The following is a 26,491-nucleotide window of genomic DNA, read 5'->3' on the forward strand; positions in this document are numbered from 1 at the left end:
TGCTCCTTTACAGGCATTTACAAAATCAGGGAGGGCTTATGAAAGCACAGAATCCAGTGCTTTCCATCACCTCTGCATATAGATTATTGCCTTGGAATTAATATGCCCTCCCACACCCACCCACCCCCAGTCCTTATCATTTTGGATTCTGTATCAGGAAATGATGGACTCTCACGGTTGAAAGGACCTTAAAAGTTATCTGCTGTAGTTTATTTTTCAGAATTTTAATTCCTTTGATAGCCTATGGGTCACATGTTATCTGGCTAGTAATTAAAGACCTTCCACAATGAGGAATCTATTACCTGCAGGGCAGCTTAGTTCTTTAAATTGTTATCACTCAGAGAATTCTTCATCATATTGAATTAGCATTTGTTGTTTTCCAGATTCCTTTCTTGATCCCCTCCTTTCTTCTTTCTTCCCTACTCATTATATCCCTCCCTGTTCTTTCTTTCCATCTGTCTTTACAAAAATAACTACTAAGACCCACCATGTGCCAAGTACTCTGTGCTACAATCTGGAAAGACAAGAGTTAGGGTTAGCATTCAGGTTAGTTTTTCTGCAGTCAAGTCATCTCTTCTGTGGAAACAGTTTAGGAACCAGGAAGCACAACACTGTGGTCTGAATGTGTTTACACTAAGAAGAACTAAGGTACTATGGAAATAGGAAAGCAGGGCATCCAATCCATTCTTTCATGAGGCGGTGTCTCCAAAACAAGATATTCATTAATAAATAGGAGGTAAGCAAGGACTGACATGGGAAACTGCAGTGAGTATTTCTTATTTGGGAGGTTACCAGAATTCATTCCTTCTTCTAAAAGGTTGCATTTTCTGCCAGCGTGGTGGCTCATGCCTGTAATCCCAGCACTTTGGGAAGCCGAGGCGGGCAGATCATGAGGTCAGGAGATGGAGACTATCCTGGCCAACATGGTGAGACTCCGTCTCTACTAAAAATACAAAAATTAGCTCGGTGTGTGGCACATGCCTATAGTCCTAGCTACTCGGGAGGCTGAGGCAGGAGAATCACTTGAACTTAGGAGGTAGAGGTTGCAGTGAGTTGAGATTGTGTCACTGCACTCCAGCCTGATGACAGAGCAAGACTCCATTTCAAAAACGAAAACAAACAAACAAAAAAAAGTTGTATTTTCCTCTAGTTAATGACCTCTATACCTCTGTAATTGGTCTTGATTGAATAATAAGTCAAGATGTCCTGACCTCATCAAGAGGTGGCGAACAACATGATAGGCCTACAACAATCCTTCTCTAGGGATTTTGAATCTTAAGTTGATGCTTTAGTCCATCTGAGCTGCCATAACAAAATATCTTAGGCTGAGTAATTTCTAAGCAACAGAAATTTATTGCTTATAGTTCTGGAGGTTGTGAAGTGCAAGATCAAGGCATCAGCAAATTTGATGTCTGGTGGGGGACCATTTCTCATAGATGGCAAATTTTATGTGTCCTCACACAGTAGAAGGGAAAGGGCTCCCTCAATCCCTTTCATAAGGGCACTAATCTCTCATATCTTAATGATCTTCTAAATGCCCCCACTTCTTTCTTTCTTTCTTTTTTTTTTTTTTTTTTTTTTTTTTTTTTTTTGTTGAGATGGAGTTTTGCTCTTGTTGCCCAAACTGGAGTGCCATGGCACGATCTCGACTCACTGCAACCTCTGCCTCCTGGGTTCAAGCAATTCTCCTGCCTCAGTCTCCCGAGTAGTTGGGTTTACAATCATAAACCACCATGCCCATAAATGCCCCACTTCTTGATACTATTGCACTGGAGATAGGTTTCAACATGTGCATTTTTGGTGACCACATTCAGACCACAGTAGCTGAAGAACAAAGTGATTTGAAGCTCACTTGGGAGTAGATTTGTTATATAACTCCTGGACGGGATGATCAAGGTGTTCCTGCTGCCCAAACTCATAGTGCTACTATGGTTTTTCTCTGTCTGTTCTATGAGTTATCTGATAATTTTTAAATAAAGTTCAATTTTCCTGTTCTAGCAATATTTTAAACAATTAATCAACCAACTCTCACTTAAGCAGGAAGATTGTCCTAAACAGAAGATAGAGTACATGCAAAAACCTGGAAGCATGACAAAAACCAGACAGTGTATCTCCAAGATGAGGTTTGAGAAAAGAGGTGAGGATGCAGGAATAGGACTCACTGGGAAGCGAAGACAGAGAGAAAAGAAACTCTGATTGAATATCTTGTGTAAGCTTCTCAAGAGCTGACAAGGCAAGACATCACAGAATTTTATTTCTGACTCTGATCTCTATCTTTGTAGAAGAGGATATTAATTTCCAAAGATCTTAAACTGCTCACTCAAGCATGTGCCTGTTGATGCTGGAGCTGAGCCCAAAGTGTGAGTGACAGAAGATTAGACCCAAGTAACCATGATGGCTCTCCTCCCCTTTTGATGGAAATAAAAATGAGGGCAAAAAATTTCAGTCTTCTGAAATAGACATTATAAAAACAGAAACAAAAACAAAATGAAATAGTGTCCAAGCACAATTAAGGCTCAGTAATAATAGTTCAATGTGAGAAAAATTATTGATATTATTACATGAAAATACACAAATACCTCAATAGATTTGAAAGGGAATAAAAATAAATTTGATAAAATTTAACATCTCTATCTGATTCAATGTGAAGCATCTCTGGGAAAACTGAATGGGGGACATCGTTTATTTGCTAACGGCTGTCTACTAATGACAAACAAAAATCATGACACTCAAATCAAAAAATGTAGGACATTTCTTTTAAGGTTATAAACAGGAGATCTCAGCTGTCATTAACACCATTTGGTGTACAACGAACAGTGCACAATGCAGTAAGAAAAGCAAATGAAGCAAAAAATTTAAAAATTAGAAAGGAGGAGTCAACACTATAATTACATACAGATCAACAGTATGATGTGCATAGAGTATCAAAGAGAATCAGCAGAAAAACTGTTGAAACTAATTAGAAAATGTAAATAAAATTTCTAGCTACACACTCAGGGTATGCAATCAAGAAGGTCCCCCTACACCAATAACCAACCATAAAATGAAAAGGAAAATTAGACTATTTACAACAGTACCAAAACTATCTAAATTATCTAATGATTATACTATTAAAGAAGAGACATTTTAAGAAGACAAAAAAAAGTAAAGCTCTATTAAATGACTTAAATGCTAAATAAACTTTCTTACTAAATTCATGGGTATAATTAACTTTGTAAGGAGGATAACATCTCAATTTAATTAATTCAATGTAATTTTATTCAAAATTCCAGTGAAATTTTGGGGGGAACTTGGAAAAATGTCTTAAAAGTATAGCAAAAACAGAGATTGTATTTAAAAAGAACAAAGTTGAGGACTCGGCCGTCAGATCTTGGCCATCAAGAAGTGAAGGGCCATGATCTCTCAGAGTTTGGAAACACAGTCAACCCTGTGGCTGCCTCTCTACTTTGCCTGGAGAGCTTCCAGACCATAGCTCTAAGAAGGGGAACCTAGGTGGACCATCGTAGGCTTCCCAGTTTGAGAAGCCAGAGCTGGGAATCTGGACTGCCAAAGTAGCTAGAGTTTGTAGTTCACACTGCTGAGAGGAGACAGCTGCTTAAAGAGAGCATTAGAGATCTGTAGAGGGTTCTGCACAATCTTCCACTGAGGTCTGATAAACATATGCCTGCAAGGAAGCTATAAAAGGCTTAGGAAAGAAATACCTGAAAGTACTAGACCATTCTAGGGCTTAATGGTGATGATGATGGATGAACCATGAATTAACCACCATCTTGGGGCTCACACAGGACCAAGAACAGGCATCACATATCAACAGGTCAATAACTGATTGCTTAGAAAAATGTGTTAGGATAAATGAAGTTGGAACCTTTTGTAAAACCATATGTGGTCCTAACTTTCAAATGGATTCCAAGGTAATATAAAGTTTATGAATGAAAATGCCTGATTGTCTTTCTGGAATTGGGGTTTAGAAGGAGTTCTTAAGGCTGGGCGCGGTGGCTCAAGCCTGTAATCCCAGCACTTTGGGAGGCCGAGACGGGCGGATCATGAGGTCAGGAGATCGAAACCATCCTGGCTAATATGGTGAAACCCCGTCTCTACTAAAAAATACAAAAAACTAGCCAGGCGAGGTGGCGGGCGCCTGTAGTCCCAGCTACTCGGGAGGCTGAGGCAGGAGAATGGCGGGAACCCGGGAGGTGGGGCTTGCAGTGAGCCGAGATCGTGCGGCTGCACTCCAGCCTGGGCAACAGAGCGAGACTCCATCAAAAAAAAAAAAAAAAAAAAAAAAAAAAAAAAAAAAAAAAAGAGGAGTTCTTAAAACACAATTTAAAAAGAAAACACAAAGTACAAAGTATAAAGAAAATTGTTATGAATTTGATTATAAGTTAAGGTTTCTATTTGACAAAGAATATCATAGACAGTTAAGAGGCTAAAGAAAATATTTTAGTGACTTAATAGAAATAATACTCAAAATACAAAATTGTCTCCTATGAATCAGGACAAATAATGGCCAAAAAGTGTAAGTTGAGATTTCAATACCATTTTTTTTTTTTTTTTTTTTTTTTTTTTGGTGGAGTCTCACGGTGCCCCCAGTCTGGAGTGCGGTGGCTAATCTTAGCTCACTGCAGCCTTCGCCTCTCAGATTCAAGCGATTCTCCTGCCTCAGCCAACCAAGTGGCTGGGACTACAGGCATGTGCCACCATGCCCGGCTAATTTGTGAATTTTTAGTAGAGACGGGGTTTCACCATGTTGGCCAGGATGGTCTCAACCTCCTGGCCTGAGGTGATCCGTCTGCCTTGTCCTCCCAAAGTGTGGGATTACAGCCGTGAGTCACCGTGCCTGGCCACATAATATTGAGATTTCAGCAACAATAAAACAAATACATAGCTTTTACAATGTAACCACAATAATACACATTTTAAAGGAATATGTATTTTAAAATATCATAAATTTGTAAAAGATAATTATAGTGAAAATTCTTCCTCTGCTTCCTGTCCCACAGCTACCCAGACCTCATGCCTCCACCTCCTTAGACAGCAGCAGTTAATTTCTGCTACATCCTTCCAGAAATATTTTATGCATTATACAAGCAAATACAAATATTGTTTCCCCTAATAATGATTTGACATGCCTCTTGGAGATCTTCCTATTTCAGTACTTGTAAAACTTCCTCATCTTATGTTTAAAAATTTGTTTTAGTTTTTACTTGTTGAGATGGCCGAGGAATAATTAAATATTTCCCGAACAGGATGTATTTTTCTCAATAAAGAAATGGCTAATTAAAGTATGGTGTAGTCACATAATAAAAAAGCCACAAATCTGTTAAAAAGGGTTAGACATCTTTCCTCATAGAAGCTTACCCTTTAGCAAGTAGCTTCACGTTTTATATATGAGTGGTGGTTTCTTTCACTGATATGATTTAATGCCTCCCTGTTACCTAAAATTCTGCACTGAAATATAACCTTCAGGAGGGCAGAGATATTTCTATTCTTTGTTTCTGATATTTGTCCAGTACATCTGGAGGATTAATTGCTACAATTACAATGCCTGGGTCAAAGGATACACAACATTAAAATATTGAAAGGCTTTTTTCCTCAATTCTTTCCCAAATTGTGCTAATGTAACTACCACAAACAATGCATGAGACAGTTCTTTCCCCATAGTTTCACCAATACAGTATTTTAAAACTTCACTAATTTTTGTGGATCTGATAGAAATGTGTGTGTGTGTGCGTGTGTGTGTATAAAACATCTAACAAGTTACCACTTTGTAATCACTGGATGTGTAAGAATTTGTTAAAAATATATATGTGAATGTGAGAAAAAAGCCTCTTATATTCTGCCAGAAAAATGTGTAATCTTCTAGAAAAAGTTACAAGCATTTCGGAGAGCAAAGCTGCATAACTTTTTGAAATCAAGTGTGTATATACCCTAAGACAAGTATTTGCCATGCCAGTAATCAGTTTCCAAATAGCATGTGATTTAATTCTGCTAAGTGAGACCTGAGATAAAATCTACTAAGTGGTATCCAGGAAAATTTTCCTTTCTTTAAGAAGAGACTCACGCCGGGCGCGGTGGCTCACGCCTACAATCCCAGCACTTTGGGAGGCCGAGGCAGGCGGATCACGAGGTCAGGAGATCGAGACCATCCTGGCTAACACGGTGAAACCCCGTCTCTACTAAAAATACAAAAACCTAGCCGGGCGAGGTGGCAGGTGCCTGTAGTCCCAGCTACTCGGAGGCTGAGGCAGGAGAATGGCGTGAACCCGGGAGGCGGAGCTTGCAGTGAGCCGAGATTGCCGTCACTGCATTGCAGCCTGGGCGACAGAGCGAGACTCCGTTTCAAAAAAAAAAAAAAAAAAAAAGAAGAGACTCACAAAAATGATAGTTGTACTTTTGCCAATGGCTGGCCTGTCTTGATGTGATTCTTGGAACCAAGGCAGATATTGTGAGATCATGAGGTGTATTATAAAAGTTTGGCAGAGCAGAAATGTCAAAGGGTCTCTGAGGGCACAGTTGAGCCTTCAAACGACATCCAGACTATTGTGAGGAGAAAATAAATATCTTTATTGGTTAAACTACTGCAGTTGCTTTTAAAAAAATGCATGTAGCCAAAGACATTCAAAATGACAGAGGACTCAGTTAGTTTACATTTATTTTCTAGATGTTTAAATTGAGACCAAGAGAGGAAGGGCATGTTCCCAAGTTTACACACCTGGAACTAAGTGTATAAACAAATCATTTGCTCAGTATCAGGTAGAGTTTGCTTGCTGAATTGGTGGAAATAGATATTCAATCAGACATAAACTCCCAAATTCTGAACCTAGCCATAAGGTTTCTTGTTGCTTCCACGTAGTTTATCCACTAGGCTGGATGAGACAGGTGAGATGATAAAGGAGAGACACCTGGGAGTTGTAGTCACACGACCAATATTTATATCCCAGTTTTCCTCCCTGTTGGCTGTATAATATAGGATAAGTCATTGAATCTCTTTGGGGTTTGGTTTACTCCTTGATTCCATAGAAGTAACAGGACTTCTCCCAATGGCCTTGGAGTTAGCAAACCCAACCATTTTACAGCTGAAAGCACACAGGATACATGATATACAAATTACAGAATGCTAGACTCCATTCAGAGGCAGTTCTACTGTTACTTTTTTGCCCTTGAGAGCTAAGGTAAATCATCTAAGCTCTCTAAGGCCAGGTGTTCTCATAAAGAATGGAAGCAAAAATAGATATTCTTCATGTTTGGAGGGTCAGTTGCTTTTCATAGTGTATATATTTCCCCCTAATTTTCTATGTAGAAGTGTACTATTTTTGTAATCATAAAGAAACTGTAAGTATTATTAAAAATAATTAACAAAGCCCTTCCCAATGCAGGTGATTTGTACTCCCATTTCGGTGGCCTGGTATGTTTAGGTTTGATAAGGAAATGTTTCTGTAAAGGGTGCTTTCATTTATATGTTTCAATGATCTACGTGAAAGGCAAGAGGTTACCATTTAACACAAGTTTTTTTGTTTATCCACACTCTGGTTTTAGCAACCTAGCAGCCCAGAGCCATGAAAAATTGAAAAAAGTAAATGTGAGGGATTTCTGTGCATATTTTTTAACTAGTTGCATATGTATAACAATTTATCTGTAGAAAAGCAATCTCATATCCATTAACTTATTTCATATTTGTTGTTGTTTTTATTGTAATTAGGGCAGGTATTATTATTGTTGTTTTTGTTATTTTTGTTGTTTTACTCAGGCAAAAGGGCTCAGAAAAATTAAATTGTCCAAAATCACAAATCTGTAAAAATGTAAAAATAATTTCAAACTCAGACTGATTCTAAGTAAAGTAAACTGTTCACGAAAATAATTAAGAGGGTCAGGCACAGTGCCTCATGCCTGTAGTCCCAGCACTTTGGGAGTCCACAGCAGGTGAATCACTTGAGTCCAGGAGTTTGAGACCAGCCTGGGCAACATGGCGAGACCCCATCTCTGCAAAAAAATTTAAACAATTAGGCAGGCATGGTGACGTGTGTCTGTAGTCCCAGGTACCTGGAAGGCTGAGACAGGAAGGCTGCTTGAGCCCAGGTGATCAAGGCTTCAATGAGTCATGATTGTGTCACTGCACTCCATCCTAGGCAACAGAGCGAGACCCTGTTTCGAAAAAAAAAAAAAAAAAAAAAAAAAAAATATATATATATATATATATATATATAGTAATAAGAACAATAACTAAAAATTATTGATCCCCTACTATGGCCATCTACTCTCTATATTATCTAATTTAAGTGCACAATAAGCCAATCAAATAGGTACCATTATTCTCATTTTGCATTTGGTTAAATAAACTAAACCTGAGAAAGGGAGGAGATTCACTCAAGATCAGACAACAAATGCATACCATGAATTCGAACACAGATCTACCTGACAGCAAAGCAGGTACTTTGTATACTTGTGTCCTTGGTACCCAGTTAACTGGCCATACTATTGTCATAATGTAAAGTGAGCAACTCATCTGCCTTTTCCCTTTTCACTTCAAAATGGATGTCTGTTTTTCTGAATCCCTTCTGTGATAACTATTGCATTATGTTATTTTCAATTTTGTTCAGAGACATCTATTCAGTCCCCGAGACTATAGTGTAATGCAACAAAAAAGACATTGAACATACTTGTGTGGCTTAGGCTGAAGTTCTTGTTCTGTTGCTTATTGTCTGTGTGCAAAAATCACTTAAGAAAGTCAATTTACTCTAAGCCTCAGTTTCCCAGTGTGAAAGAGTTGGATCAGTATATTCTCCACCCACTCATAGATTCATACTGAGGACAAAAGTAGGAGACAAATGCACATGCCTGTAAAGTATAATTTTTATTAAAATAGATATTAAATTCATTTACTGTAATAGTGCCTTATTAACAACACATTTATTTACTGAAAGAATAACACTACATATTTAGATTCAGGGCATTGAATTTGGTTGGTTTACATACATTATCTTCTGTACAACAACACAAAAGGAAATAAAATATTTCCCACATGGCACAGGAGGAAACTGAGACTTGAATTGGTTAAATAATTTGTCCAGATCATACCTTTGTCAACAAAATATTTTCTTTCTCTGTGATAAATTAATTTATATTAACTAATTACATAGACACTAACTCCATTGGGGGAGAAAAAAATACAGCAACAAATGGCATATTCTATCCTGAAAAATTTCAGAAAAACTGAAGCAAGATATTTCCCTGACACCTTCATAGGACTTGTGACGGGATACCTTGTGTACTCAGCCTGCCACTCTCAGCTCCTCACAGGAGGGAGCACACGAGCAAATGAGGCAGGAACTAGAACGCACGAGCACTGGAACCAGCTGGCTGGCTGGCTGTTTTGGTGCCAGCAGGATCAAACTCTACTCACTCAGACCCACTGTGTTCCACCCCTCATGGGAGGGAGCCCACAGGTGAGGGGGCACAGGAGCTGGAGTGAACACTTTTGGGCATCTTCAGGAGTGAACTTCATGCAGACCCCAAGGCAATACCCAGGCAGGGGGTGACTCCTGAAGTCCCAGAGTGTGTGTTACAGTGCTCTTTTAGCTCTTCCGTCCATTGACAGCTTAAGTGTTAACAGCTCTGTGGGCCCTCTGCCTTTTGGCATGAGGCAGATGCCCTCCGCCAGCAACGGCACAGATCCAGTGTGACAGCCTTTTGTATCCGCATTTGTGGCTCCTGAGCTCTTGTCCAGCATCCAGGAAAAATGAGGTCACACAAATAAATTTGAAGGATGGTAAATGCAGAGGATTTTATTGCCAATGAAAACGGCTCTCAATGGGAAGGGGAGCTGAAAAGAGGAAGAGGTGGGTATGTAATCCTCTCCTAAAGTCCATCTCCAGCTGGATTCTTATCTGAAGTTACGCCATCTAGCTGTCCCTCTGACGTCAAGCTGCTTCTCTCTGACATACAGCCATAGTCCCCAGTGTCCAGCTGCTTGTCCTCTCTGCTGGCTGAGCCTGGGGTCTGAGTCTGTAAAAGGCATAGGATGGGGAGTTGGGTAGGCCACAGGTGGTTTAGGAAAAGGCTACATTAGAGCAGGAAAACAGGGATATAAGTTCTCCCTTTGAGCTGTGAGTTTCAGGCTTTTCAGCTTGAAGGTGGGGTTTTGTCTGGGATATGCCCTTTTCTGCCTAGAATTTCTCTGCCCCCTGTCCCTGTGAACGTCATGTGATTTAATTGCAGTGCTGTAACACCATGCTAGCATACTGGTTTTCTCTGATATGGGACAGAGATAAAACACCAACAGTCTCTGAAGCCAAGACTGGACAACTTGATCAAGCTGAAGAATTAGTTACTTGCTGGAGGCATCAACAAAGGATTTTCATCAGTGCTGCTCAACATTTTGTATCCAGTATTCATTATCTCAAACATAAGCCACAAATGTTTATGCTGTTTATTCATTAATTCATCTGCATATGAAATCTCTCCTTTAGGAGGTACTTTTCAAGGACATACTAATTTTAATCATAACATTAATATAACTTGGATTTTGTTTTTCTTCACTTGTCATTCATTTATTCATTTATTGAATAAATGTTTATTGAGAATCAATTAATTAATGCAAAATACTTAATTCAAAGACCATAAATAAAGATATGAAACACTAAGGGGTGGTTTATAGACAAGAATTAATACCCTCTTTTTTTTCCATCTGGTATTTAAGAATCAAAATCACCTTATCCAAGACTCGTGGAGAAGTAAATAATGCCAACAATCCCAGCTTCTGAACACAGATCTCAAATCTTATCATCTTGGCTATGATTTGTTTTCTGCGGTCCTTCAATCCCTGGTCCATGAATCAGTGACAACTGGGCAGAATCTCCTGGGCAGTTTTAAAATTATAAATTGTTGTTCCACATTTATACAAAAATATTTTAAATCAGTAAGTCTGGAATGGGAATAAAGAATGTATATTTTTTTAAATTGCAAGTAATCCTGATGTGTACTAAGTTTAGGATCCATTGACTATATTAACACATATTACTTTTTAAAAAATGATAAAAGTTTTGAATCCACCCCCGCCTATTGACGCATATATACTAGTATAAAATAAAAACTGTACATATAATTTCCAGGAGTTCATAGAGGTTCTATAGCCCATTTAGTTATCCTTTGTGGCTGTGAACAAAATTAAGACTTCCTGACCTGGAAACATTCCCTCATTATGAAGCCCTTAGAAGACAATCTGGGTGGCTGGGCATAGTGGCTCAAGCCTGTAATCCCAGCACTTTGGGAGGCTGAGGCAGGAGGATCACCTGGAGGCCAGGAGTTCGAGACCAGCCTGACCAACATGGTGAAACCCTGTCTCTCCTAAAAAATACAAAAATTATCCAGGCGTAGTGGTGGGCGCCTATAGTCCCAGCTACTTGGGAGGCTGAGGCAGGAGGATCGTTTGAACCCAGGAGGCAGAGATTGCAGTGAGCCGAGATCATGCCATTGTACTCCAGTCTCGGTGACAGAGAGAGACTCCATCTCAAAAAAAAAGAAGACAATCTAGGCTCAGGATAGACATCATTACTGTCTGAGGATGCAAGGGAAGCTGAGGCCTAGAGAAGCCTAGACCCTCAATGCAATTTAACCATTGCATATCAAGAGTTGTTCTTTCTAGGGAAAAACCATTCCTTTACCATTCCTTTTGCTCACTGCATTGAGCAAAAACAGCATTGGGTATGTTTGGTTAAGGTGATAATGTTAAAGAAAATGAAAAGATTCAGGAAGATTTAAAGGGGGCAGACTCAAAACTTTCTGGGTGTTGGAAGTATGGTTTATCAACACTCTTGTCTTACTATCCTGTGCTGGAAAATTTGGGATTAAAGCTAGGAGACAGGAATGCAGACATTAATCAGGCATTGGTGAATGTTCTAGAGAGTGAAAGGAAGCTACAGAGAGGGATTTCTGTGACTTTGTGTTGGTTACATTGTTTCAGTTTTAGTTTCAATTCAGAGATATACAAAGAGGACCAGACAAAGAGAATGTCCCTTGTGTAACAATTTAAGACCTGATACATGAGAATTAAATATTTTGGCAGGCCAGGCCTGTGGTTCACACCTCTAATCCCAGCACTTTGGGAGGCCCAGGCAGGCGCATCATGAGATCAGGAGTTTGAGACCAGTCTGACCAACATGGCAAAACACTGTCTCTACTAAAAATACAAAAATTAGCTGGGCATAGTGGCATGCACCTGTAATCCCAGCTACTCAGGAGGCTGAGGCAGAAGAATCCTGTGAACCCAGGAGGCAAAGGTTGCAGTGAGCTGAGATCGTGCCACTGCACTCCAGTCCGGGTGACAGAGTGAGACTCTGTCTCAAAAAAAAAAAAAAAAAAAAAAAGAAAAAGATTTTGGTAACTGAACTGGTCAGTCTCTGCTATGTTCTGACGTCTTAAGATTCAAAATAGTCAAAATGCACCTCCCCACAGATGTACACACAGACATATACACAGAGAGGGAGAGAAGTATTGGGAAAGGGGTATGTTCCTTTTATATGATGGACAAGTTCAGATAAAATAAATCATTAGAGTTAGTTTATAAATAATCATACTGAGATGGTGGATATTGTTGGTAGACATGGCAGAGGCATTCTTGTTTTGATTATATTTGGGTTTAGTAAGTAGCTTTCAAGTACTTGTCTATGGAAACCTAAATATTCTGAGGAAGTATATGGGAAGGAGCTAGGCTTGGAGTTGAGGGGTCCTGGGAGCAGCGAGAGCACCTTGCACCCACAGAGAAGCTTCCCCTTGTTTAGTGAATATTAAGAATGTGCACAGCATTCTGTTTACAAAGAAAAGTTCTATTTTTTAAGTATGAAAATCACTGCTTACAAGAAATATTTACTTTCCTAAAACTTTCTTAGTAAAGTAGTGTTCAAAATACCCTGTGCAAATCTGATATAAAGCTGTAACTCATTTATACTGTGTTAAGGAAGTCTAAATACCTCAGCTATGAACTCTGGATGGGCCACCTCTGTCACCTGGAGCCAAAGTTCAAAGAGAAAGTTTCATACAGGCGTGTCTCCAAACACAACCCCTATATCATGGCATATTTAGTGTTGTACTCCTCAAAGCCCATTCTGGAGGAAATTACCCAGGGGACTTCCCTGTTATGAAGAAACTGACCAACGCACTTCAAGGAATTGTTTCCCTACAAGCAGCGTGTAGAAATGAAAATAATAGGCTGGAATCAGACAGACTCAGTTGCTAATGACAGTTCTACCATGAGCTAGCTCTTGTGAAAGTCTTGGACAAGACAGTTAAACCTGAGAGCATCGTTTTTCTAATCTGCATGATAAGGATAATATTCTCCATTTTGTAAAGTGGATGTGAGAATTAAACGTACTAGCACAGTTAACTGGAGGTACAATAATCTGGAGCCCTTTTGAGAACTTTGTGGAGAAGTGAGAAAGATGGGTAAAAGACTTCTAGCGTTAACAATTTTCCTTTAAAAGAATCCTTTCTGGCCAGTTTGAATGGCAGGAAAAGGGAGGGACCCAATGGCTTTGGGAAGGTGTGTGGGCAAACACATGAGGAAATTCTACGTTTCCTTTTGAGGGCCATGACCAAACATTCCTGAGTATTGAGGACAACATTCAGCAAGTCTCTAGCCTTTGTAAACCCTGAAACACATTTTCTTAGTAAGTAGATATTTTTCCTTAAAAAAGGTTAAATTCAAATTTGATCCAAATAAATTAATTTAAAAAATCATAAAGTATAAAAGGAAGGGGGATAATTTTCTCTATTCTCTATACAACGCTTTTTACCTAAATCATATCAGAGTTCATATCATGATCAATATGGATTCTAAGAAGAACATGAAACAAGTTGAGATTCAAAAGAGACCCAGATACATGGTAGAATTCCCAGGGAAGCATGACTGCAAGCTAGTTACCGAGATGGGACTACTGTAATTATCTTGCCATTTCATTTCCTTGAGCATATTTTGCAACAGTAGGTAAGTTTTTTGGTTTTTTTTTTTTTTTTTTTTTTAAGTCTGGTAGAGGGCTAAAATTAGGAGGGCTCTCTTCAACTGGAATAATACTAGACAATTGCATATGAATTTTAATGGTCTCCGAATTCCAAGGTAGCATTTGTGCAAAAACAGTTTTTTGTTTTCTGCTTTGGATCCCCTTTTGGGACAACTGTCTAACCTGTACCATAATTGTCTACCATGCAGTTCTCTAGCCAAGAAAAATAATGTCTTTGCTATCCATAGCTGTGGTGACTTCCCCATCATAAACCTGATTGCACAGTATTTTTAGTGCCTTTATATTTTCTTTTCCTTTTATAATTTTTTTTTTTTTTTTTTTTTTTTTTTTTTTTTTTTGTAGAGATTGGGGGTGGTCTCACTTGATTGCCCAGGCTGGTCTTGAAGTCCTGGCTTCAAGCAATCCTCCTGCTTGAGCCTCCAAAAGTGCTAGAATTAGAGGTGTGAGCCACCAAACCCAGCCTGCTTTTATATTTTCTGAATCACTCTATTTACTTTAGGCACCAGGTAGGCAGGAATTGCACCTTTATTATTTACTATTATAGTCCTAGTGCTTGGTATTTTCTATCAATGTTAGTCATTCTAGTAGTGTTTACTTTGAATTTCCTTGATGAATGATGACGTTGAGCACCATTTCACTTGGATATCCAGTTTGTGAAGCATCTGTTCAATCCTCTTGCCCATTTTTTAATTGAGCTGTATGTATTTTCTTATTGACTTGAAGGTACGAATTCTTTATATATATTTTATATATATGTAAAATATATAATATATAAATTTTGTTTTTGTGTATTAAACATATATATGTAAATATGTATATACATTATGCATATATATAAAATACATATAATACATGAAAAATACAAACAAAACGTTCATATAAATTATATATAACAGTTTGTACCCATTCAACTTTTAAAAAATTCATTAAATGAAAAATTACTTACTACATATCTAACATGTACATGCCAAAGACAATGCTAATGCTAGGGATAAAGAAGGGTTATTTTACAAATTGCTGAAATATGTTTATAGGAAAAAATGTTGGTAAATTTGGGGATAATAATAGCAACCTGGGAAGAAGCAGTTTTTTATTTCCAAATAACCTACAATCTCTCACCTAGACATTATAAATATCAAACTTATTTTATAATACGAATTGTACCAATGGAATATTCATCATTATAGGTACCAGGAAATAAAGATTTTCACATTTCCTTGAATGTTAAGTAGTTCTAAAAGTATACGTTGTAAATACATCTTTTAGGTATGTATTGGAGAATACATATTTTCTAGGTAACTGATAAATAATAAACTCTTTCAAAATAAAATTTATGATAGGCAGCTTTTGACACTCAAATAGTCTTTTCATTAAAGATATTTCAAAGCATTTTTCCACAAATTTTCTTTAATACCACTTTTTATGTTCAGTTAATTTTTGATTTATCTTGTAAAGTTTAAATGAAATTTAGCCTGTTTGTTTGACAGATTAACCATATAATGATTACATGGGTACCACATTAATGGGAATAAATGAATAATTATTAAGTGATGAATCTGTTTCCTTCTAGATAAAAGAGGGGAATCTAGGAATAGTAGTACTAGGGGTTGAATTTTCTTTCATTGAATACATTAATTAATACCAAAGTATTTTATTTAACCAGTCAATCAATAAAATATTCAGTCTATTGATATTATTTATTACCTCAAACTTTGGAGATTCCTGTACTGTGCACTGAGAAGGTACAGAAATATAGAAAATAGAGTCTCTCCCCACTGATTCCATATAGTCTAGCATTGGAGATAAGCAACGTAACTATAATTAAATGTAGAAAAGTATATGTCATAAGCAGTTAATAGATAAAGGGCTATCGCCATTGAAAAAGCGACTCCAACTCATGGGAAGATGGTGTTTTTTGGTGAAGTTATGGAGGATTGGGACAAATAGAGAGGCAGGGTATGGAATAATCTATACTGAAGCTGATCAATATGGTAGTGGACTTAAAGAAGATAATGTTAAAAATCCAGTTTCTCCCTTGAGCTAGCCTCATTTCTTATGCTCAGTCAACAGCCACATGGAGCCCATGACTATCACACTGAGTGACACAGATGGAGTACATTTTCTTTATCACAGAATGTTCAATTAAACTAAGCTGCTGTAGACAAAAGAGCTTGAACAACACAGGTATAAGACACTGTATGGAACATCTAGAAAAGAATAAATATTTCCGTCTATCTGATGTTAGGTAAATTGAAAAGAAATGACCAGAGGCAGCCTAGGAAAAATGTTGAGATAAGACCATGAAGGCACTTGAAAATAAGTTTTACTATGATAAAAAATTAAATCAAAAGTAGCAAACTGTTCAGAAATATGCATAAACAATGTTGATGTGATAGCAATCAAGAACAGTTTAAAGACAGAAGGCCACTTGGGGCTAGTTCAAGAGAGAATTGCTCCATATTTGACCTAGACCAATGGCAATAGAAATACAGTGAATTCAGGGCTTCTGTGCCTGTCGTCACACATTCATTGAAGAAATAGGTATAGAATATATATTGTAGGCCAGTATCCTCTAGACTAGGGATATAAAATAAATTTTAAAAACATACAAAACATTCTTCTTCATGAAGTCTACATTTTAGGAGAATGAGCAGGCTAGATTTTAAATTCATTCACTACTTTCACGTATTTCTTATAACAAACCTGGGAGGTGGATATATTGGCTCTCACTTTATAGATGAGATTAATTACCGTATGTTCCAAACCCACATAATAGCTATAATAATAAAGTGATACAGCACGGTTGTATCTAGATTATATATTTATATATAGTTATGTGTCACTTAACAACAGGGATACATCCCAAAATGCACTGTTAGGTGATTTTGTTGTGTGAACATAGAGTGTACTTACACACACCTAGAGGATATAGCCTATTATATATACTTCTTGCTCTATGGGATACCCTATATCTCCTAGGCTATAAACCATGTTACTGTACTGAATATTATAGGCAACTGAAACACAATGGCATTTGTTTATCTAAACATATCTAAACATAGAAAAGGTACAATAAAAATATAGTGTAAAAGATTAAAAATTGGCATACTTGTGTAGGGCACCTTACCATGAATGAAGCTTGTAGGACTGGAAGTTGCTCTGGTTGAAGCAGTGAGTGAGTGGTGAGTGAATGGAAAAGTCTAGGACACTGCTATAGACTTTATTAATATGGCACACTTAGGCTGCACTAAGTGTATTTTACAAATTTTTTCTTGGCCAGGCTCCAGGGCTTACAACTGTAACCTAGCACTTTGGGAGGCCAAGACAGGAGAATCACTTGAAGCCAGAGTTCAAGACTACCTGGGCAACATAGAAAGACCCCATCTCTAAAAATAATAATAATAATAATAATAACAACAACAACAATAACAATAAAATTAGCCAGGGATCATGTCACTGCACTCTAGCCTGGGCAATACAGCAAGACCCTGTCTCTAAAACAAAACAAAATTTTTTCTTTAATAATCAACCTTAGCTTACTGTAACTTTTTTGCTTTATGAGCTTTTTAATATTTTTAACTTTTTTTATTCATTTGTAATATTTAATTTGAAATACAAACACACTGTATACCTATAAAACAGTATTTTCCTTCTTTATATCTTTATAGGCCTTTTTATATTTTTTTAAATTTTGTATTTTTTATTTTTACTTTTTAAACTCTATTGTGAAAAACTAAGATACACACATTAGCCTAGGTGTACGCAGGGTCAGGATCATCGGTATTTTACTGTCTTCCACCTCTACAACTTGTCCCACTGGAAGATCTGTAGGGGCAATTACATGCATGGAGCTGCCATCTCCTGCAATAACAATGTCTTCTTCTGGAATACCCCCTGAACCACGTGCCTGAGGCTGTTTTAGAGTTAACATCTTTTATAATAAGTAAAAGAAGTATACTCTAAAACAATGACAAGAAGTACATATATAAACCAGTAACAGTCATTTGTAATCATCATCAAGTACTATATATAATTATGTGTGCTATGCTTTTATACATCTGAAGTACAGGGGGTTTACACCAGCATCACCACAAACACATGAACAATACATTGTGCTGTGATGTTATGATGACTACAATGTCACTAGGCAATAGGAATTCTTTATCTTCATTATAACCTTACGGAACCACTGTCATATCTGTGGTCCATAGTTGACAGAAACACTGTTATGGGATGCAGTGACTGTAATGTGGTTGACATTGTTCTAAGTGTTTTGTGAACCTCATTTAGTATTTAATATTCATTTAATATTCCTAAAAATCTTATGAAAAAGAGATTTGTGTTTCCATCTTCTAATAAATGAGAAAACTGAAGTTTTACATTTTTACATAATTTGTCTAAGTTCACTGAATAATTATGTAGTGGAACTAGGATGTGAAACTATACAGTTGAAGTCCAAAAGTCATACTCTAATTTACAACACAATGCATATAGGCCTTTTTGGTTCCAAAGCTCATACTCGTATTTAGATAGGAGTAATCATATTTAGTGACTTGACTGGCGGTAGAATGTGAGCAAAAGGGAGGAATTAAACTCCTATATATTGGTGTCATTCATCTAGGGATGTACAATAATTATATCCTAAATTCATACTGTTCCCTGAATAAACCTTGAATTTACGTTATCGTTGCCCTGACCAAATTAATATAATGAAAAAGTCTGATGTCTTCCATGTGAATTAACCCTAAAATTAGAGCACAGAGGGGGAACAAGAGTGGCAACACTTATTAAAGATCATATACATGAATGGTCTTTGAGAATGAACGTCTTTCTGCCTGCATTGATTGGAATGGGGGTGTACAATAACACATGTAGATAATCTCAGCAAGCTCAGGGCCTTGTAGCTTCCCACTGTCATGCCTAGAATCAACACTTTTCAATTTGCAGTCAAAGGAGACTTTTACCTGAGGAAGTGGATTGGCAGTTTGCTTCTTTGGTCAATGAGTGACTTTTCTAATCAAGTCCAAGTGGCTTAAAATTCGAGACTTTCCACTCTGACTCCTGAGGCTTCCCAAGCAGCTAATGTGTGGTGCATGCACATGGGGTTCCTTGCTCAGCTAAGTCCCTGCTGATCATAGTGCAGCCCTTTGCTATTTGACATAAGCTGATACATTTCCCAAGCCTGAAGTCTCCACGTCAGCCTCTGTCTGTCTTTTCTTCTCTTTGAAGCTATACATTATCAAACCCCATTCACTTAACACCCTAAAGGTAATTAGTCTTCTACTTGCCAGCCTCACTACCTTACCTTTACACTCTTTCTTTATTGTTTTTTGCCTGGATTACTCCAAAGGCTTTCTAATCTGGTCTCCAAATCCCCTTGTCCCTGCTATGTTGCAATTCATTCTCCACATAGCTCCTGATTAGTCTTTGTAAAATGAAGATCTGATCATGTAAATCCCTTGATTAAAACCCTTTATTAATTCACATTGATCTTTGATGCTGTTCAAGCTTCTTAACACGAATCTACAAGGACCCCATGATATGATTCTTTTTTCAACTATTGACACTCTACCCCTCCTCTGTGTCCTCTCCTGAACTCTGATAAAGTTGTTCTTCAACTTCATTTTAAGTTTTATTCTCACATATTAATTTGCTATTCATTTTTATAATATCAAGAGGTATCTAATGTAGAGCCATAGGCACCAAACCAATCCTTGACATCATGAAAGATGCTTTCAGCCAGGCCAAGGGCAGACGGGGATTCTGAAGCAAAATTTTAAACATACCTCTAAGCCCGTGACCTGAGATGGAGCTCCTTGCAGTCAGGACTTCTTTGTTGCTTAAGAGTTTATAGGTATTGCTCATCTACTCATTCCTTCTTGCTAAACATCCTTGATGCTAATCAGCTGTCCCTTCTGAAGATGAGCACCTGACACCATATTTAACAGACAGAGTCTGTTGGCCATGCCTCCTCCCCTCTTTACTCTCCTTTGAGGAAGTCACCATCAGCCACTGTGAAAGTGGTATCCCTGCCAGTGATGGCAGAAGTCAAGCTCTTTAAAGACCAAAACAGGGTCACACATTAAGTGCAGAGCCAGCAGTAGGAACAGGTAGGGAGTCAGTTGTCTCTTCTAATGGGTTCACTTACTTTCTTCTTGTGCCATCAGAAGAAAAAAAGATCAGAAAGACTGAGTGTGCCCAAGTAAAAGAAATGCTACAAGGAAAAAAGAGAAACTGGCCAATCAGATTGGGTCTAATGTGGCTTTTAAAAAGGGCATTGAGTTGTAAGGGAAGTCTGCAAGCAGTCATAAAACTGAACCAATCCTGGGAGTGCAGTACACCCAGTCCCATCAATGTGCGGAGATTTTTATAGATGTCCTTAGTGAGATACTTCAGGCCAAAGAGAATGCCAAAAGAAATGAATTTTTATCATTTAGTTTTGGATACCCTGAAGACAGCAAAGTCATTATATACACCTCATAGCAAGGCGTCATGAGTAGTATTTACAAGGATGACATTTTCTGGAGCCCATTGCCTCCTATCTATCCTCCTGCCCAGTGAGAGTGAAGCATGAATGGTGATTTTCTCCCTTTGGTCTCAGTATTCTTACCCTTGACTTTTAGGAGACAGAAGCAGTATTGAATAGCCCATGGTCCATTCTTCCTGCCCAGAGGCTAACCAAAGAGAAGCCCTTTCCTGGGTTGGCTACTCCTTACCAGACAAAAATTACCCACTTACAGGTGGAAGCATCGAGGGGAGAGCAAGGCTTTCTTTGTTATTCATATTGATGACCCAGCTGTCACTTAACATTACCACCTCATTTAGGAAGAGTCCATTATATTGACTGGATGACTTACTTTTTCCTTCAGTTGAGCCCCTTGAGTCTTTTGATAGATTTGGGCTTACAAGTAAAGAACAGAGGAGAGCAGAACTGTTCTGCATGCTACAGGGAGAAAGGAAATTGGTGCCTGAGGGCAAAGCAGATAGGAAAGGTAGGAAAGAACAGAAAAAGAGAATGGAGGAAGCAGCAATACACAGTAAGCTTCAGGTGCAGGAATGTGACTCTGCCCCATGACTTCTCAGAACTTTGGAGACAATTAAACCCACAAGGTGTTTGGCATGTGTAGAGTCCTTAGAGAAATCAGTGAATGCGCTAATATCTGCATAGATTGATACCAAGCAAAATGCAGACACCTTCAATGGGCAAAAATGACTGTGATAAAGAGAAGCATAAAGATATAAGCTCCTACAGGGGAGTAAAAGTTGTGAGAGGGATTTGGGCTTTCATCAGCCTTGGTGTTGCTGATCACTGAACAAATTATACCCAGATCTTTAATATGCTAATATCTCCCAGCTTTCTTCTGGATAACATCAGTTATTTCCACATGCTTAAGTTTTGCTGTAGTCAAAACTGCTTCTACGAGACAGGAAGGGATTTCAGGCCAATGTTCTAGACTGGCCTGAAGACCAAATAGTGAGTGTGCAAGTAGCAATGCCCATGTGTCATTGCTTGCAAAACATCTAAAAAGAACACTAGTAAGAAGTGGCTACTAAGCTGTGTCTTAGTCTATTAGGGCTACTATAGCAAAATACCATAACTTTAGGGGCTTATAAATAACATTTATTTCTTACAGCTCTGGGACTGAATATCCAAGATCTAGGTGATGGAAAATTTTGTGTCTGGTGAGGACCCATTCCTCATAAATAGTGCCATCGTGCTGGGTCCTCATATGATGGAAGGGGTGGATGAGCTCCACTGGGCCTATTTAAAAGGATACTCATCCAATTTATGAAGTCTCTGCCCTCAGGAACTAATTATCTCCCAAAAGGCCTCACCTGCTAAAACTATCCAATGGCTAATTACAGTTGACCCTTGAATGACATGGAGGTTACGAGTGCCAACCTCCCACACAGTTGTGTAACTTTTAATTGCCCAATATCATAACTACTAATGTCCTACTGCTGACTGGAAGACTTACTGATAACATAAAGTCAATCGACACACATTTTGTATGATATGTATACATACCATATATATAATTATATATATCATATATATATCATTTTGTATGATATAATCATATTTTTATCTAGCTTACCATAAAGCAAGCTAGAGAAAAATAAAAATGGTGAAAATCTTAAGGAAAATATCTTTACTATTCATTAAATGGAAGTGGATCATATATTATATATATAAACATCATTTTGTATTATATGTATCATATTTTCTCTAGATTACCATAAAGCAAGCTAGAGAAAAATATGGTTATTAAGAAGATCATAAGGAAGAGAAAATATATTTACTATTCATCAAATGGAAGTGGATCATCATAAGAGTCTTATCTGCATCTTCATGTTGAGTAAGGCTGAGGAGGAGGAAAAAGAGAAGGGGTTGTTCTTGTTGTCTCAGAAGTAGCAGAGGCCTATGAGGTGGAGGAGGTGGAAGGGGAGTCAGGAGAAGCAGAAAAGGCAGGCACACTCCATGTAAGTTTTACAGAAATATATATTATTTTGTCTTTTTTTCTTTTTTTTTGCTTTTTCATTTCATGAAAAGTGTTTGTATGTGGTACCAATTCTTTATTCATGATTTGCTTTAATTTTAGTGCCAGTCTCATAGAATGATCCAAGTCATAAAATAAGTAAAAAATCAGTGTTAAATAATTGGAACCCTTCTGCCAGACTGTCTATTATCAATATGTTTTCTGGCACTGCTTCTTCTGTGTCTTCTTCCTCACCATCTGGCACTGGTTCAGAAGCATTCATCTCCATCAAGTTGTCCTCTGTTAATTCCTCTGGTGTGGTATCTATTCGCTCTTGAATTTCTCCAAGATCCATATCTTGAAACTCTTTACTTTCCAACTTTTTGCCGTATCCACAGGCTCTGTCATGATTTTTTCAATTGGCTTGGTCATAAATCCTGTGAAGTCATGCATAACATCTGCACACAGTTTTCTCCAGCAGAAATTTATTGTTTGGGGCTTGATGGCTCTCATGGCTTTCTCTAACAACAATGATGGCATCTTGAATGGTGTAATTCTTCCAGACTTTCATGATGTGCTTTCTATCAGTGTTCTCTTCTCTAGTGTTGGCAATCCTTTCAATAGAGTAACTTATATAATGAGCCTTAAAGGTTCTCGTGATCCCCAGATCTAGAGGCTAAATTGAAGGCCTTGTGTTTACAGGCAAGTAGACCACGTTCATGCCTTTGCTGTTGAACTCAAGAGGTTCTTGGTGGTCAGGGGCATGTCCAGTATTAAAAGAACTGTATTGGCAAAGTATCTCACTGGCAAGGTAGTTCCTTACTTCAGGGACAAAGTGTTCAAGTAAACAATTCAGAAAAAAAAGATTCTTATTGTTCAGGCCTTGTTGTACAACAAAAAGTCTGCAAGTTAGTGTTTATCTTTTCCGTGAAAGGCTCAGGGGTAGCAGCTTTATAGATAAGGGAAGTCCTGCTCATGAACCCAGCTGCATTGGCACAAAAGAATACTGTTAGCCAATCCATTCCTGTTTTAAATACTGCTGCTTGCAACTTTTTTTCTTTCCTAATAAATGTCATTTGTGGCATTTTTTTTTTCCCCAGATCGGGCACTTTTTCCACATTAAAACCCTGTTCAGGCAGATATCTTTTCTCCTCAGTGATTTTCTTCATGGTGTCTGAAAACTCTTCTGCTGCCTCTTGATCAGCAGAAGCTGCTTCTCCTGTTGCCTTGACATTTTTTTTTAAAGGCAAATCTCTTTCTGAAATTATCAAACCATCATTTGCTGGCATTAAATTCTCTAGCTTTAGATTCTCATCTTCCTTTTGCTTGAAGTTGTCATAAAATGACTTCACTTTTTCTCAAATCATATTAGAGTCTACAGATATGCCTTTCGTAGAGCAATCTTGCACCTATATAAAAGCTGCATTTTCAACATGAAATAAAAAGTTATTTCACAAAAATTGCAAGGTATCTGTTACCTTCTGATGTAGCCGCAGTGACAGCTTCCTTCCTTCCTTCCTTCCTTCCTTCCTTCCTTCCTTCCTTCCTTCCTTCCTTCCTTCCTTCTTTCCTTCCTTCCTTCCTTCCTCTCTCTCTCTCTTTCTTTCTTTTCACAGTTATTCTTATGCCTGATTCATTTATCTATTTATCTTGAAATGGTGGGACCACAGCTGCAGATCTCAGTCTCTAGTACACATGGAGCTGTTTAACTTTTTTGATAATATTGTAACTTCTCTCTGCCTCTTGAGAGTACTTCCAGCATTACTAACAACAGTTTGTATGGGTCCCATGGTGTTCTTCAAGACTTACAGTATTGCACCAAACAGAATGAAAGCATGCAAAACCTTAAGAGATCACCTTTTACTGTAATACACAATTTACTAAGGAGAGAAACAGCTCCTGCAGAGACGAATAGCCTCTCATGGCATTTTTAGCTCATCCTTGGAACACTTGAACTCATCATAATACCAACAAAAGGGAGCTCCAAAATTATTACAGTGGTACAGCATGTACTGCAATTTAATTTATGTAGTTATGATTTGATACTGAATCTTTGGTTATATTCGTGATTGCCAATGACACTATCTACAGTCTGTGTTTGCCTGCATAAGTTTTGATACATTTTAAATTTTGATAATAGATTTGTATATATATTATAATAGTAACTGATAGAATAGTATCTATGTATATTTTATGCACTCACGGCATATCTTTTTCTTATTTTTGTGATATTTCTAGACTCTGCAGTTAATCTGTGAATTTTTTTTTTTTTTAACACAGAGTCTCGCTCTGTTGCCCAGGCTAGAGTGCAGTGTCGAGATCTCAGCTCACTGCAAGCTCCACCTCCCGGGTTCACACCATTCTCCTGCCTCAGCCTCCCGAGTAGCTGGGATTACAGGTGCATGCCTCCATGCCCAGCTAATTTTTTGTATTTTTGGTAGAGATGGAGTTTCACCATGTTAGCCAGGATGTTCTCGATCTCCTGACCTCATGATCTGCCTGCCTGGGCTTCCCAAAGCGCTGGGATTACAGGAGTGAGCCACCACACCAGCTGAATTTTTTCAAATTGTCACAAATCTCCAAAAATTTTTTCCCATACATTTATTGAAAAGATCTGTGTGTAAGTGAACTCACATAGTTCAAACCCGTGTTGTTCAAGGGTCAACTGTAATTTTAACACATGAATTTAGGGGGAGGGAGAGACACAAACATTTTATGAAAGCAAGTCTTAATCTCTTAGTTCTTGAGAAATATAAAAAGTAGTGCATTTTGCCATTCTGACTTTCCAAGGATGTTGAAAAAGTTGTCATATAGGGTCAAGTGAGATACTATACTTTAACCAAAAATAAAGCAAATGGGACCCAGAGTTTTCCCATATGGAGAGGCAGTGTTGTGTAACGGAAAGAACCTAAGCATCAGATCATGAGTCATCCCATTCCTCACTCTGCACAGAGCCTTTTGGCTGCAAGGGAGATGGATGAAGATTCAGGACCACACCCTGTTCCTTTTGTCTTGCCTTCCCTCCCATGCTCTACTCCCACTGGCATGATTCTATATTTCCGTCTGTTCACTGTTGTTATCAAAATTTCCAATTATAGCTTTGTTGGAGTACCTGAATTCTCCTCTCCTACTGATATAAATCTAGCTGTGGAACTGGAGAAGTCGCTTTGCCTTTCAGGCCTCAGATTTCTCATTTATGAAATAGAGGTTTTAGAACAGATGGTTCTTTCTAGCCTTATGATGTTATGAATAAAGATTCCTATTCCTCAAAATCCATTCCCTTTAGAGCTTTGATTTTCGAGGATTTCAGTATGAGAAGGTTTTGCACCATAATCAGCACGCCATGGGCTCAAATTTCTCCTATGTAGTTTTCAAATGGTCGGAATGAGAAATGCTGTGGTGTATTTATAAACTAATGATGAATGTGACATTAAACACTAAAAATGCAATGCCGTGCTACATGTGATGGCTGAATATTCATTAGGCAGAACATTTTTATGTCAAAATTAAACCAGTAAAGATGTTCAAAATGCTTTAATTTGTGGCTGATTTTAACCACAAATTATTGTTGCAAAATTTGGTTGAACAATTCCCAAGTCCTTTATCTGACATGTATTTTTTTATAATATTAAACATATATACACACAATCTGAAGTTAATAGACCTCTTTTTGAAGAGGAGAACTTTCAAAGTACTACTCTCCGCTTCACACAAGTTTGCTCATCAAAATCTGTTTTTCTTTGATCTTAGACTTTGGCAATTCAGCAACAAACTGAGTACTATGGTCTTTATGACATGAAGAAATTCTTGTCAATCTATGACAACTTTCTAGGACAGATGTCCAAAAGGAAAGAGCAATTATTAATCATTCAATATGTGCTTAGGACAGCAACAGGCTCACAGGCATTCACTGAAAGAAAGCTTGTGAAGGGGATGCATGAATGAACGAATGGATACACAATAAGGGTAACTGCAGATCTTCTCCCATTTAATGCTCAA

The 26,491-nt window shown here is 37.9% G+C and overlaps 1 protein-coding gene across 1 annotated transcript in view; it reads right to left on the bottom strand.

The window, feature by feature from the left end:
• Positions 1-26,491, bottom strand: part of TENM4 (teneurin transmembrane protein 4) — a 3,098,737-nt gene that overhangs the window by 1,739,682 nt on the left and 1,332,564 nt on the right. The gene's annotated exons all lie outside the window — the stretch shown is intronic.

This window comes from Macaca thibetana, chromosome 14, assembly GCF_024542745.1.
Source record: "Macaca thibetana thibetana isolate TM-01 chromosome 14, ASM2454274v1, whole genome shotgun sequence".
NCBI classification, from domain to species: Eukaryota; Metazoa; Chordata; class Mammalia; order Primates; family Cercopithecidae; genus Macaca; species Macaca thibetana.